This window comes from Passer domesticus, chromosome 2 (genome assembly GCF_036417665.1).
Source record: "Passer domesticus isolate bPasDom1 chromosome 2, bPasDom1.hap1, whole genome shotgun sequence".
Taxonomy (NCBI): domain Eukaryota; kingdom Metazoa; phylum Chordata; class Aves; order Passeriformes; family Passeridae; genus Passer; species Passer domesticus.
In genome coordinates, this window is record NC_087475.1 from 46619006 (window position 1) to 46636030 (window position 17025).

Genomic DNA, 17025 nt, shown 5'->3' on the forward strand with positions numbered 1-17025 from the left:
TAGTATTTTTTGAAATTTAGCTGCTTGTATGGTTTGTGGATCAAACAAATTTTGAAGTACATGTGTTTCATGAAAAGAGAAATTATTGCATAATCTGTAAATTTTTCAGCATTTTCTAAACATGTAAATGAAAGTAATTTCTCCAACTCCCCTTGTTCCAAAGTTTAAAAAAAAATATCTCTCACACAAAGTATAGGCTTCTTAAAATAATAATCCAAATACAAGAATGTGATTGATATGAGTAAATATATGAAACATAAACCTTAAATGATATAAAATAATTATCTGTTTATAACAGTACATATGTTTCATATATTTACTCATATCAATCACACATTCTTTACATTTGGATTATTATATAAAATACACATTTAATATTATATATAATATTAGAAAGATTTTCTTTTGCATTTAATTTGAACCTCCTGATATCACTGAAATTGTTATGAGTTCACATGAGTTCCACTCTCTCTCACACAGATATAGACAGCTCCCTGCTCATCCTACTGATTGCTTCCCATGCTAATTTATGGAATGTAGCTCTTCTCAGGCAATGTGTCGAAATCCCATGTGCCCATTCGAGGCTTGTTATTCTGCTGGAGACAATAAATGTGCTAGAAGCTTTTCCAGTGCAAAAAACATGCAGTTCCTATCTGCCTTCTAGTTTTTGATCTTATTTCCTTTTGCATATTAGGTCATAATGTAATTGCATAGTCCAGTCTTACAGTATTGCTATTGCCAGTAACGGGCCGTAACTTTGGTACTTCACTTGCCAGGCATGCTCTGTCTGAATTTTCCTTATCTCTAGCTCTGTGCTACAACAGTTTTATACAGACTAGCTGTCATGGTTTGACCAGGAAGTGAGTTTCTGGAAAAGTCGTGGTCAAACCAATCAGTGGCCAGATTTGAAATTGGCACCTGTGGTGGCCACTGGGGATTTGGATATGCCTCTGAGAACACACAGGGGTTAAAAGCAGAGCATTCCCAGAGAATTTCCTCTTTGGAATCCGGAGGTGAGTGGAGTCTGACCTCCTCTCCCCTGCCCAGCTGCGTCTGGGTGGGGGAGGAAGGCCATGCAGCCTGTGAGGAGCGAGGCCGGAGCCCTGCAAGAGGCAGGAGTGGAGGAGACCTGGGATGTTTGGGCAGCCCCCCCCGGAGAGAGTGATAGAGACTGTGCTGGCAGCACAGCCGGACAGAAGTGAGGGATGCCACGAGAGAAGGTGCCCGGCAGCTGTGGGACTTCTGGGCAGACAGAGGTGAAGATTTTAACCCCTTTGTAGAATAATGGAGACCTTACAAATACTGATCCTCCTGAATTAGAATGAGGAGAGAGAGATGAAGCATGACGAAATGGGCAAGTGTGAGGAAAGTTGGAAGAGGTGAGAAGAATCCTAGGTGGGAAGAGATGATGGAGTGGCCTTGAGCTGGACTCTTTCTTGTATAGCCACGGACAGATCCATGTTTTTCCTGTGACCCGGAGACTGTATTTAGGGGGAGGCAATGCCTTGGAGTCAAGAGTGAAGCAGCGGCATGAACAGAGATGGCTGAGGAGGGTGTGAGATGCCCTCTGTGTCCGTGGAGAGGGAGATCTCTGTTCATAAGGCCCCTCGGCCCCAGCGGGTGAAATTTGGGGGGGACTGGGGTCCCGAAGTTGAGAGACTGCTGCTTCTGGAAGTGGGTGGAGCATCTTTAAATGGGGAACCCTAAAAGCAGTCCTGGCCCATGTGCAGTGGTGAGAGCACTGGACATGGGGGGAAGAAGTCACGAGGGCCGATGTTCTCTGGGCGGTGCCACGAGTGACACGGAAACACAAGAGGTTTCAATTGTGTTTCCAGGGGAAGCCTATGGTGCAAGGGGGGACTCCTCTCTCCCTGATGGATTTGAGGGTGGATTATTTGAGGGGTGATGATGGACTGAAAGTTGATTATCTGAGAGATGGTGACGTGTTGGAAATCTATGCTGTTATTTCATTCTGTGGAGGAAATGGAGGGGAGGAGGAGGAGGAATGTATTTAGAGGGTTTTCATTCTTAGCTTTGTGTGTGTTCCTTTTTAGATATTGTAATTAATAAAGTGTTGTATTTTTCCCTTCATCCCCAAGTTGGAGCCTGCTTTGTTCTGTTTCTGGGTCACATCTCGCAGTAACCATTTTGGAACTTTCATGGCGGCCCTGGCATTGTGCCAGGGTCAAACCATGACACTAGCATTAAAAAAACCCAATCACAGAGTATGAGGTATTTGCAGCTCTAACACAGTGATATCATACAGAGAAATTCACATCTTGTACAGTAGCAAAGACTCTGAGAAGTGGAGACCCAGGGCATGGGGCAGAGGAGGTCAGGCATGGGGTGGTGGTAAGAGATGATGCACAGGCTTGGCACTGGAGATGCCATACCTATAAACAACTCACTGTAACTTACAGAAATGCAGATTTGGAGATAGACAAAATTGGGTTTGGGGGTAATTAAAAGGAACAAAAAACCCTAGTATCTAATATGTATATAAAGGTCACCATATATAGTATACTGGGATGTAACATGATACTGCATACCTTTGAGGAAAGAAAAAAGTGTAGAAGCTCATTAACAAACACATCCCAAGCATCACAATTTGATACTGAAGAGGAAAGGAAAAGCTTCAAACAGTGTATTCATTCCAGCAGAGGACTTCAGAAGCTGACAGAGTTTTGCCTGTAAGTGTATATAGAAGATGAATGCTTCCTTTAAAAGTATCTGACCAAGGATTTTATCAGTATAACAAGGGAGGATGAGAAAGGGAGGGAGTCATAAAACCTGAATCTTGCATTTTGAATTCTCTTATGAGAATTATTTTTTAAAAAATTAAAACTTTTTTGTCTTTAATGATTGGACCTAGACTAATGATGATTTTTGAGCTAGACTTTTCAGATTTTCATTAGAGAAGCAACAAGATTTTGGTTTTATTTTTTATATGTATTTTGCTTCCTCTTGACCACAAACAATATTTTGAGCATGATGCTAACTTGCTTTTAGTTACTTTTTCCTATAAAGTGTTTGTTCCCACAGGGGAAGATTGATTTCAATTTATTTATTTATGCCCACATTTGTGCCACTGAACTTGAGGCATTTGACTAATACATCTGAATAATGTTATATTCTGTCAAGTGCCTCTTACAGAAGTGGAGAGACACTGGCATGCCCAGAAGGTGAATCTGCTCTTTGAGACACTGCACAAGGGAAGTTGTTCACGTTGTGAAAATTAGAGAGAAAAAAACAGGACTGATTCCTTCTTTAAGAAGCTAAAAGAAGTATCAAGTCAGGCAGAATGACTCTACCCCTGAATAGATAAACCTTGTTAATGGATGAACATAAGGATTACTGTTATTTAAAACCCTTTCCTGTTATCAATTAGTAAATCCTTGCATTTGGATTTACTTATATGTTGTGCAATGGCACAACATATAAGTAACACATAAAAGGGAAAACTTATTACTACAAATGGGCAGCAGAAGTATCAGTAAAATAGCAGACAGGATTTATAAACATTTGCACAGTGCTATATGTGTAGGTGTGCAGAATGCAAAAATGTGGAATATCAGAAATTAATTTCACTGGAAGTAAAAAAAAAACTATTGGCTAATGACACAAAATACTGCAAATTGTATGAAGTGATATTGCAGTGGAATTGAAGTTCTGTAGCAGCATGCTGAGTTGAATTGTCATTATTGTTCATAGCAGAAGACCAGGAAGAGATAGGTTATAATGGAAGACAATAGAAAGAACATGAAAGAATTATCTGGGGGAAAAATACTTCCTGAAAAGGACCAGTCAGCCAGTGTTGAGTACTTGTTCCTATTTTTTGTCATCTTTGCAAATTTTTTATCCTTGTCCACCTATTTAAGATAATAAAGAAACTTTTAGATGTCTGTAGTTCATAACGAACAGACCTGGACCTGCAAAGAAGAGATAATCCAGAAGTTAGTCGTTATGGAAAAGCTCCAGATTATACGTCACAGAAGGTAACTATTTAGGAGTCTAAAATTCTTGACTGTCAACACTTCAGGCTGTATTCAGCCTCTTCCAGACCCTCCACAGAGACTGTAAATATCACAAGGTGTTTCTTCAGTCTGTGAACTGAAAAGCTGGGGAGAGCATGTAATCCTCTTCCTCGCCTTTTCTGTTGTGTTCTGTAATCACAAGTATCACCAATAGAGGGAATATTATGAATTCTATGGTAAAAAAAGTTCTACTATCATAATAAAATATATGAAGTGGATATTTAGAGAGTAGTAATCTATATTTTGCATTCTTAGCCCCAGAAATCCACCAAGTTAATACGCCTGAAAGACATTTAGTGCTTTGTCTACAAATGATAATAAAGAAAAACATACATCAAAAGAGCACATTCCATCTAGTTTTTAAATAATTCTGTGTTTTCATTTAGATAAGTTAAAATAAAATATTTTTTAAGCAAATGGAGGATTCAAAGTGCTAAATCCTGAAGAAGTGAGTAGGTAAAATCTGTTGGTCCATATTTAATATAAGCACCAAAACTCTTTTCTATATTTAAACATTTTCAATATTGATACACTATTGGTTTTGTGCCTTTTTTGAAAGATAAAAAAAGTCTTTGATATTCTCTTTCTTCAGTATATAAAAAAATCTACCATATGTGGAGCACCAGAGAACAAAATAGCTCAAAAATCATAGGCTGAACCTACTTTTAACCTACTATTTCTGTAAATGTTTTAGAACAACCTTTAGTAGAACCTCAGTTTCCAGACATACAATTCCACAGGAACTTTGGTAGCAGATAGCATGGAGATTAAAAGGAAAGACCAAGAAGAAAAAAAAAAGAAGAAAAAACCCCAACCCCCCCAAAAAAACCCCCAATCACTATATCATTATATTTTTGGGTTTCAACAAACACATATAATACATAAATTAATCATCAGTAGTGAAAACACACCAACTTCTGGCAACCATGAATCATCAACTCTATATTAACCTTTAGATAAAAGTGAGGTGTTCTTTTATTATAGGTGCAGAACTTTATGTATTGAACATTTAAACTTGTTAAAAAGCTGAAAAAAGTCACTGGGATTATACAAAACTTGTAATCTGTAGCCATAGAATCCAGGTGCCAGTATCCATTTACCTTGATGATTTCTAAGCTGGATAATAATATTGTCACATTGAATAATTTTTTTTATCAGAACTATCTGAATAATATTCCTTGTGACACTCACTTATTTCCTCTTTTGTGACACCTTTCTTTTTAATTTTCCTTCAAATGAAAAGAGCAGTCTACCATAGAAACCTAAGCCAATTGTTTAAAAAAAGAGCATCTGGCGAATATAATTGTTTATTGTTTAATAGCTGCTTCTTTTCAGAAGATAAAGGAAAGAAGAATTAAAACATTAAATGATACAAAGGCTGTCATGATGATAACTCTTGAATTCTTTAACCCTTGCCATTTTTGAAACTGCATACAATGAAACAATTGAATGCCAGTTTTAATGGCACCTTAACAAATTTATATCATTTGGCATGGATTTTTTATTCTATTTATTAAAAAAAAAAATAATCTGTATCCTTGAATCTAAGCATGCTGAACAAAAAACAGCTCACACTCTGAAATGTGGTATTTCTACCTAGAGCATCAATTAGTTTGGTTACAGATCTTAATTGTTATAAAAATATCAATGTTCCAGCTTTTTTTTTTTTTTTTTGTTATTGTTCCCTCAGGCATTTCAGGTAAAATTAAAAGCTTTGGTATTGTTTTAAGAAGATTATTGGCTATTTTCATTTGTTCTAGTACATGTTTTTAATGATCCAAACAGATAATGTTTGAATATTTCTGAAAGCATGAAAAATTCTGAAGTAAACAAAGAAAGGTTAATGGGCTGGGATACTTCCATAGAAAGGTGAATGTGGGTTTAAATTAGAAAAACAGGATTTTCATAGAATAAAGATGGTTTTTTTTCATGTATCATCTTTTAAAGTTAGTAATATTAGGTTTTAATAACAAGTTATACAAGATGACAGGAAGCTGTGTAAACATAGGAAGGAATATGTATTCATATTCGTAAAATATAGACACAGTTAATAAAGGCTCATCCATTCTGCTAAAGTGCCAAAAGATAAGAACATTTTTAGACTGTCATCACCCTTCTTGATTAAAGTTTATTCTTCCTCAATTGATGTTTGGAAAAGAAAGCTCAATGCAAGACTAAGTTAAACTTGAAGACACAAAAACACTGAACCTTAGGATTATTTAGTCCTTTTCCATTATTTCACGCTGGAGACTTTCAAAGATAGCCATAAGAACTACAAGTTCAGTATTTCTTTTTAGGTAATATCTGTACATACATTTTATCTTTCACTTATTTGCTGTTCTTACAAGCACAGTCTATCTCAGCAACAGAGCATGAATTTTGTTCCTATCTCCTGGTTAATCACCAAGACCTAAAATTAGCTGTAACTATACATTCTGACATCTGTTTTAATTTAAAGGCACCTATAGTACTGAATATTAAAAAATTCCACTCCCCTCCCACAATACAACAAGCCCTCATGGGGCTAATTTTTTAGGATTTTTTTTAATCCTAAAGTACAAGCTACTAATTTAAATATTTTGTTTTACTTCACAATATGACCATCAATTCAGTATTTCTAAACAAAGTGAGATTATTCTTCTTCTACACTAAACAGAAGATAAGTGTCCATATAAGAAAATGTCCTAAACATTCCGTATTTGATTTGGTGTAAGGGGATTGTATCTCTGTTTCATTTTCAAATTAGATTTTTAACTATATTATTCGATATTTCAGAGTGGCAAATTAATTAGATTACATTTCCATCCATTATGGCTCTTAGGGCCATATGTAATGGCCCTACTCTTAACTAAAAAAAAAAAGGGAAAAAAAAAAGTTTTCATTGCTAAGAATGGTTGAATGGTTATCAAACAATTATTCTCCACAGTGATTTTATCCAAATTTTCATATAGTGATGAAGTTTAAATTCTGTGAACACTCTGTTCAACTACATCAACTAGTCTTAGAATAACAGTTGTTCTTTTCTAGATTTATTTTAGACTCTTTTTTTTCTATCTTGTACAGCTGAGCATCAGTCATCTTGTAGAAGTGACTGTGACAGAACCCTGACTAACTCAGAGCTTTGAGGCAAATTTATTTATACCTTTTCCATGCAGTAAAATATCAAGTTCAACAAAATTACTTTGAATCTTGAAATCTAGATTTCGTTACTTGACAGACAACACTATTCAAGAAACATTGGATCACAAGAAGAGCAGATAATTTTCATTACAGAAGATGGTTTTCATTACAGTATCCATCCCATTTGTAAACTGTCACTACTATGATTACAGTGGAATTTTTACTTGTTTCTTTTATGAGAAAGACAGTAGACATTTTATGTCACCAGTGAATTTCTACAATATTTCCGAGATAGATGAAAGAGTCTGTTTCACTTTATAATGACCAGCTAGAATCCAGCTATCCCAAGCATATTTTAAACTTTTTTTCATTATCAACTTATTTATTCACAAATGTAATATTTATTGCTATTCAATGCTATGAACAGCTTTCTGTAAGAAAGTTTTATTAATAAAATATATGGTGATTTAGCAGGACCTCATGCAAAAGTTTGTTTAGAAGTTTTTTCTTATGGTTTTGAACTAGTTGCAGTTTTTTGGAGAAATACCTGAGCATCCTGATGGGCAACAAGTCGAACATGGATCAGCAATGTATCCTTGTCACAAATGTCAGCAGCATCCCAGCTGCATTATGAAAACTCTTGACAGCAAGTTGAGGGAGGTGATGGCTCCCCCCATCCCCAACCACTGTGAGGCTACATCTGGAGCGCTGCTTGCAGGTTTGGTGGACATATTGACAGAAATCTATGTGACATCCAAACAAAGGCCTGCACATTAAGGGACTGGATCATGCTTCCTATGAAAAGTACTGAGAGAGCTGGGATTAAACAAACCCAACAGCCCCCACAATGTCTTTTGAGGTGTGTGAGAGGAGAACAAGAGACATGTTAATAGAAACAAGTAAGGTCTAAACTGGATATCAGGAAAATCAATTACACCTTGAGGTCAACCACACAGGGGATGGGGATGCCTGCAGAAACTGTGCAGGCTTCATACTCAGAGGTTTTCAAGAACTGTCTGGACAAAGTCTTGAATATTCCAGTCAGAGCTGTGTCTGCTATTAACAGCAGCCTGGGATATAGAACTCCTCATGTGCCTTGAATAATTGTATGGTCCTATGGTCCTATCCCACCTTGTCTCTGTGTGCTTCCTCCAAAGACCATGAGTCCTTCAGATACAGCATTATCAACCATCTTTAGTCAGGTGTCTTGAATACTGTGGGGCACCTCAAATTGCTTTATAGCAATATGTATATAAAAAATTGAAGCAAGGTCAAGGCCTCCTTATTTTAAATAGATATGTCCCTATTTTAAATAAATATCTAAGATCCTGTTGGACAAACCTCCCATTACAGTCAACTCATACTTAATGTGGGATTCAACAATCCAGAATTAGGTGCTCAGTGAAAGATGATGAGGTGGACAGTTGTAGGTTATCCAAGAGACATGGGACATGGATTTTTTCACTATAACAAATAACATGTAAGATTACTAGAGCCTCAGAGGAACCACTAATGACCCACAGGGATACCCCTGTGTGATACCTCAGAGCACCAACTTTTAACCTTAGTCATGAAGTCAGTGTGGTTTAACTTACCTCAAATCAGACATCTATGGCTTGCTCCAATTTTTTAACGATGCCATCAAGTATAAAAATCAAATGCTCAGGTGTATCTGACATAGCACTTTGGACTTGCAGACATAATAGGATTTATGGTAGAGCCATGGGCTTTTTGGGGTGGCAGCTGGACACCAGGACAAATACCCTAGGGTATTCTAGAATGACAGCAATATGTAGCTAACTGATTAATCTGAATAAGCTCTCTGTATTCAACTAATATACTGAGCAGGGTCTCAGTTCAGCTGCTGTGCATGTATTGTTTTAATGTCATTTCAAACAGCCTCAGTTGTCATGAGTATCTGCTAAAATCAGTTATCACCAAGGTATTCTAAACACTACTAGATGCCTTTGCAAATGACAATTGAAGAGTTTCAAATGTCCAGAGGAATGTTTATACATATGTATGTACATATATGTGTATATGTATGTGTATATATACACCCATAACCCCCATATTTAATCAGCTATATTTGCATATCTAAGTTTAGAAATCGACCATCTGGAACTGCATTTTACCCAAGGAAATATTAACTGTGTTGTATAATAACTAAGAGTCTTTTCCAAACTGCTGACTCCTCAGGCATGGAACAGATTCTGAGAGTCAAGTGCTGATATGCTAATTTGGATAGCACACTTCCTTTGGTTACAGATTATCATTGATGGTACAACAACATGAAATAGATAAGAGATAAGATTTGAACTGGAATTTCATTTTAGTTGAGGGGTAGCTAACTGTCCAATTTCAATTTTCTAACTAAAAGTTTACTCATTTAGACAGTGCTATTGGCCACATATTTGTGCAACTTCTCAAGACTGAACATTGAAATTACCTAAACACTAGATTTAATAAGAAGAAAACTAATCTAGTAAAGAAGGCAAAAAACCCAAAAAACTCTGAATATTCTTCTTCGTTGACCAGTACCCAAGCTGCAATTCAATCTTTGATATATCCACCCACATACATACCACCATTATAAATATATAATAAATATGAATAAAACACAGGTTTTTAAATTCATTCCTTTAAAATATCTATTCATAAAAGGCTTATTTAAATTTTCTTAAGCAAAACTATTTTTAACTTTATTAAATAGAATTAAAACTTTACTGGCAGTTGCATTCAGACAGAAATCTGCAGACCATCTGTGATTTGCAACCACAGCACATAGCCAGACTATTACTGCTCTCAGAAAAATACTAGCCCATTTGACTCTAATGTTTGCCTAGAAGGCACATTTCCTACTGGGACAATTTAACCAGCAGCTCTGACATATTCTTCTTAGCACAAACTATGTTACACCCTTGTTTTAATTACCATCAGAACAAAATCACAGAAACACTATGAGGCTTATTTCATGTCTTCTTTTCTTTTTCCTAATTTACTTTTCTTCTTTCTTTTCTTTTCTTTTTTTTTTTTTTTTAATTTTGGTCTGGAAAAGTGTGGGTTTTCGTGTCTTCTAACAGCGCTAGAAACTTCTGAAATATCTACTTGTTCATGAACTACCACCAGAAAAATTGTTCTAAATAACTACAAAAAATTCTACCATGAATCATGGTACAGTTTTGCAAAGGAATTAATGAAGACCATCGGTAAGAATAATGATAAAATGAATGATAAAAAATTAACTTTAGCAGCCAGGATGAGTAGAAAAAATATTTTTTTTAAAAATACCATAAAAATATGTACATCTAGAGTGATGCAATAAATACAGTTTTGTTTCAAATTCAAAAGGGAGAAGAAACATAAGAATCAAAATATGGAAATCCAAATATAGAAAACATAGTCTTAACACTCTTGACGTTACTGGAATTCCAGGAACAATGAGAATTACATATGATCAATTCAGATCATGTGAAATATAAATATAGCAACATTTTATACATGTATAGAATTTTTATTATTTTTCTTTTCCTATCCTGTTATTTGCTTTATTAAAAGTCTTAGCAAATACAAACTGCTTTTTCTGGGAAGAGATTTTTTTTCCTAAGGAACATAAATTTGCTACTTTACAAAATCAGCACCTTATAACTTCATGTAAAAAGCATATTCACCTAATCTTTTTGGTCCTCAGAGACAGGGATTTAAAGGCAATTAAATTGTGCTTATAATTTAGGTCATATTAGAGCTTCTAAATGAGTAACAAATTTTTGGTATTAATTATACATTATCTTTAAATAGGTCTTGCCTTTTAATATAAAACCAATTTCCTGATGTCTGTGTATTTTTTAATCTTCCTCTTTTGGCTTGTAAAACCATTTGTTTACTCTATGCACATGTGCTAAAATAATGAATTCCTGATGAAATCTGGTGCAAACGAATGTTCTGTTCTTTCACTTCAAAGCTGAGTGACTTTTGGACTGATGACAGAATTGGTTCGAGACAGATATATTTAAAGGAGACATTGTGTACATGTAGACTTTAGATATAGCAGGTCCCACACCTCCAATAATGATTATTTTCCCCTTAAATCATTATATTTTACTTTAAGATGTCCAAATATATATTTCACACTGATAAAAAAGTGGAAATATTAAAAAATAGGTTATATTTTCACATAGATTAGATACTCAGTATTGAATACAGAAGTTTACTGCAGGCAAGAGGACTAAGCAGTTGTATGAGCTATCATGTTTTCTTCTTGGAGTTCTTAGAAGTAGGTGACTTTGTTTTACAAGCTTATCCTTCTACTTTTTTGTCTAAAATGCCACTGAGGCTGTGTAACATGATGTTTAATTTTACATTGGTAATATGCACAAAATTGGCAAGAGATCTTTGGATCTGCAAAAAACATGGCATTCCTAAGACTGAAAGAGCTCTTTTAATCAATGCTGTGTTACCTCAGAAACAAATGTGTGCACAGGCAGCTGGCAGTTTTTCCAGTAAGTGGCAGCCCCATCCTATGGTCCATTGCCTCTAATGCCCACCAGATACTCAGATGATATATCTATTTACTCCTGTGTGTTTGATAGAGTACTTACATTGGAGTGACTCATAGCTCATTTGAGAGTGTTTGGCTCAGAGAAACAGAACGAAACTTTTAAATTCTGCATTTTGACAATTTTTACTGTATATTTCTATAATGGCCCAATGGGAAGTCCAGCTGCCAAGTAATTCTGTCTTTTCTTCTGACCTGGTATAGTGGGTTTTTTGCACAAATATTCCTGTTATGATTTATATAGCTTCCAAGAGACACCAAAGCATGAAACACCTTTTTTTTAAAGCTGTTTTTTTGTGGTTTTCATAGACATGCATGTCTTGCATTAACAGAAGGTTTAAACTCTTGATGATGTAATCGAAACATTTGCAGATATACTCCAAGACAAATAAACTAACATAAAGATTAATTTGAAGATTTTAGTACTTTGAGAATTTCCAAATATGTGCAGCAATTAATAAAAGAGGGATCAATAAAATTTATAAAAAATTTATAAAATATATTTATTTACAGAATAAATCACTAAGAGACTGCTCAAGGATATTATATGGATATCAGTGAATAAGCCATGTGTCCTTTGCATGGAAAAAAAAAATCAAAATATTAAATCAGATTTAAAAAAAGAAGAGAGAGAAGAAATAGTGACATAGGGTAGAAAAACAAGCTGAAAATGTAGGCAGAATATGTACAGATATTTGCCCATCTCATGAAGCATGTATCTCCAGATTGGCAATAGATGCAAACAGGAGGATCTCTTGGCAGAGAAGCTGATTGTTGAAGCCTATTTCAGTCTGTCCTATCTGGATAGGGGTAATGTCCTATAAATGGTCATCTTATGTCTTCTGAATAGGCAAAATGCCATACTGACAGACAGATATGAATATTAATATGAAAAATCATTATATACTTCCTGTTTGAGTTTTACAGGCTCCAGTCTGGCAAACTACAGAAAACCACAGAAATAATATTCAGCAAGTTGCAGGCAGTTTTTGAAAAACCATGACAAACTATGTGCTATTAGTCAATTTAAATAATTAAGGTTTAGAAAGAACAATCCCATGGAGAGCTGTCTATTTCTAGAGCTTGTAAATTATGCTTACTGATTTAGAATTATCATAAGAAATAAACATGATATTTTAAGGAATTTTAAATCTCAAGGCCTTTGAAAAGCAATTGAAGTCAAGTTATTATTTGAATCTTAAAACATGAAATTTCCCTTACACTTTCCTTATTTAGCTGATTACCAAAATTCTAAAGCTCAATCACAACTAGTTGCACTTTGAGGAAAAAAAAAAAAAGACTTTCCACTAACACACATGAAGATTTAATGAAAAGAAACAAGTGACTCAAAAAAAAAAAATCACATATTAATGCTTCTAATATTTTTCCAGCACCCAATTTTAGTTTAATCTTTTCCTTTTCATAAGTAAATGAAAAATGAGGATATAGTACGGTTCAGATCATGTAGGTCACATTATCATGAAACTAATGCATAGTGACATTGTGCCACCTGAAATATTCAACCAACAAAGACCCTTGTCTCTCAGCCTCAGTGTCATTTTTAACTATGATTTAGTCTTTCTTTTTCCTTGAAGTTAGGACTCAAAAGATCTGAAAAGCTCTGATACTAACAATTGAAACAGTAAAAATCTGTGTGAAGTTGTCAAGATAATCTAAGGTCAATAAGCTGCTCTTTGAAGGTCAACAATTTTATGGAAGTAAGAAGGATTTCATGATCCAGTCTCATGATCTCATATGAGTTTTGTCTATTTTCCTTTGTCAGGTAATTTGGAATAGAGTTGTTCATGACTTAATCTGAAAATTTTGGTATTTCTGATTGTGTAGAGAGAGATGGTTCTAAATTCCAGCATAATGCATAAAACCTCATTATTTTAGTGAAGGCAACTATTTTTAGGTGTCAATTTTGTTCAGCAAATAGCTCACTGTCTACTATGACCTCCCGTAAGGGAAATATTTCCCTTATCAAAAACCTTGCTCAGAGCCAAGTGAGGTATGGAAAGAAAAAGTTCTAGAGCACAAGATGCATACAGTCTCTCTAAATTCTGCCCTAGATTACTCTGGTAACTAACAACACAAACCTATTCCTAGAGTAAAATGCTGCTCCCTAGAGCTTGAATTTCAGAGACAGCATGCACATGCTTCATTACTACTCACACAGGGGAAAATAGAATGAAATAGTACAATAAGGTACTTTTTTATCACCATTAATTTTGGCTAATCAAAATGTGGCACTCATTTGCTGTGTAACACGATAGTCAAGAAGGGAAATTGTGCACCAGAGCTGGATAATGTGTGTCAGCACCCTCATTAAGGATGATACAGATTCAGTAAAGCAAATAAATTGAAAACATAAGTTAATAGCAAGCCTCCTGAGGTTGAGGAGGACTTTCTTCACTTGATTAGGAGAGCAATCCTAATGAGGATGCAGAGTAAGAAGATGCAAGATCTTCCCTAGCAAAAATATTTTTTGACCATAATTAGGAATTTCCAGTCCTATGCTCAAAAGTGACGTGATTTCACACTAGTATAGGACAAAACATTTGTAGAGTGTATGTAAAAATGTTCTAATTGACTATGCAAAACCAAAACAAGGCTTACATAATTTTGTTTCATTGAGAGTTTTTATATGTACTCAGTAGGAAGCAGTGTTGGCTTGTTTTTTTGTTTTTTTTTTTTTTTTTTTTAAATTGTTTTGGTTTGCTTTTAACTTTCTGTTGGTTTACAAGAAAAAATAATGTTGGTAGATTGCATTGAGCACATAACACAAAGCACACCATACTTATGTCTTATGCATCCTTGTTTTTCTAATTATATACTTTTCCTCAGAAAGACAACATCCTGCTAACTTTATAAGCACTGTTGTTTAATATCCAGATCATTGCTTATAATGTTATATAAATTTGTTTCTGCACACTTGGTAACTTATAGCTTATACTCACTACATTTGTCACTGCACTGATACTTGGATTATTTTATAGTGATTAGTTCTATAATTCTCTATTCCTACTGACTAGTCTAAACATATCTAATACCATTTAAATAAATAGCATATTAATTCTCCCTCCTACTGATACTTGTGCTGGGAAGTTGAGTAGGTGTAAAAGGTTGCTTTATTATATTTTAAAAAATAGGTGAAATGTCTATATTTCCTGGTGTATTGTGTAATGAAAAAAAAATCTTCACATATATATCATGCTAAGTTTTTGGTGCTGCAACACAAACTGCAACTGCTGTCCCTGTTTTTCTCTTCCCATCACTCAGCCTTGTCACTTACAGACTGCTCTCTCTCTCTCACAATTTTTTACTTCAAATTATTTGCCCCCCGCCCCAGTTTTGCTTTTTAACTGTTTAACCTCATTTCAGCTTGGAGCTGCCTAATTCAGTAGTCTGAACAAGATAAGGCAGTCACAATTCTCCGTCCATAAGTACAACCAGCAGAGAGGCTGAGCACATATTGCCAGGAAGCAGGCAAACTCATGCATATACTACATGTATACACACATTCACAGGCAGACACACAGCTCAGCATAGACACTCAGAACTCTCAAGGACACAGACAATACTTGTGGCCTTTTCCTGTTCCCTGCTCTGATCAGGATGGGAGTTCATTAGGGGAAAGTATATATAACCCATGCTCCCCTGACTGGCAGTCAAATCCCTATACAAGCCCATGCATATGGAATAGATTTATTTGTCTTGAGAAAGAGTTAGGGATGGATTTTAATGAGAAAATATTAGAGGCTGTAATGATCAGGTGCAAAGAATGACCATGAGTATAGATTGGTATATATTAGTATATATAGGTATAGTATAGATATAGTATATAGACATAGATATAGATATAGTATATAGATTGGTATATATTAGTATATATATATATATATATATACCTGTTTGTAACTGACCAACACTTTTTATGCCTTTTTTCCCTCTATGTTCCCGTATTTACTCTAACTCAAACCTCCTTGGTCTGTGAATTTCTCTTTGACTCCACTAAATAGCCAAGAACACGTCTTCCACAGCCTCCCAAATCGTTTATGGTACCTTATAGAAACTCTTGTATATTTCCATAATCTACTTAGGTCGCCAGATAACAAATTCTGTTTCATTCCCGAATTCTTTCCACTTCATTCTGTAATACAGATGATAAGCTGTTTCCCTTTGTTTGCAAGGTCTCCTGCTGTATGTCACCCTGGTTTTTGTTGCAGATTACTATTGCACTGATCGCTTTTTCTGGGCAGACCTCTGAAGCAGACAATTCTGTGAGGTACTTGTTCATTAAATTACATGATATCTTCCTTCACCAGTCATAATTCTCATGTTTGTAAAGTTCCTTTCACTGATATTATTAGACTTTAAATAAATAAGTTAACAATTTTCTTGTTTCTCTTTTTCCATCTGAAGTCCTCTTCTCTCAACACTTTCTATTTCCATTTCTATTTCTACTGATTTCTAGTTCTTAATTTTATACTTTTATTGTTCATGTCTGCCATATTTTCTCTATTTTTTAATTTAATGATTACATGGAAATGAAATATCTCATCTACATTTGGATTAAATCAGGAATGTTATTTTAGCAGAATAGGAGAACCCATGTTGAGCACTGGCACAGAAGCAGTAACTATTATGTGTTCTGTTTGAAGAGCAAATATATTAGATAGTTTCATATATCCACCATACCATTCTAATTAGAAAAGTCTATTTATTGCATTATCATTTCTGTCCAGTAAGCCTTAGTTCCCACTAATATCACTTGTCAAACACCTGAATCTTCAAATTCTGCTTCTGCTCTGGCTCTACTTAACACATATATTGCCCATTTGCTACTAAATCTGCTTTCTGATCTGTGTATGAGACAGGAGGATCACAGGAGATGTGCCAGAAGCATTACTCGCACACAACCAAGCAACATCAGAGAAAGACTGATCAGACCATCAAGGTGTCCAGCTATCAAGCCTATCAAGACTATCCAGGATGAAGCCACCGATCCATACAAAAATGCACACAATAAAAAATCACTCACTGACGTTGCTTCCAATGAAATATCATTCTAGCAGAGTAAAACATTGCCTTATTGCATTATCTTCATTATTTATGCTCATTCCGTAGTTAAAATATGTAAATAATATTCTCCTAATAATATAGTCTATGTTTTGGCAACCAGGTTTCTCTCCTGTTCTCATCCACATGCAGCCTATGCTCACATGGAACACATACAGGGTAGATTCCAGTAGAAGAATGTCTCTTTCCCAGAAAATAGCAATACTTAATAACCAGCATAATCTGAATATCTCA

At 35.1% G+C, this 17025-nt stretch overlaps 1 long non-coding RNA gene across 1 annotated transcript; it reads left to right on the forward strand.

Moving 5' to 3' along the window:
- Positions 1-4075: 4075 nt before the first annotated feature.
- Positions 4076-16725, forward strand: LOC135295379 (uncharacterized). The gene is made up of 4 exons (XR_010357448.1): positions 4076-4210; positions 7680-7872; positions 15939-15997; positions 16590-16725. It is a non-coding gene; the product is annotated as an uncharacterized LOC135295379 (long non-coding RNA).
- Positions 16726-17025: the final 300 nt, after the last annotated feature.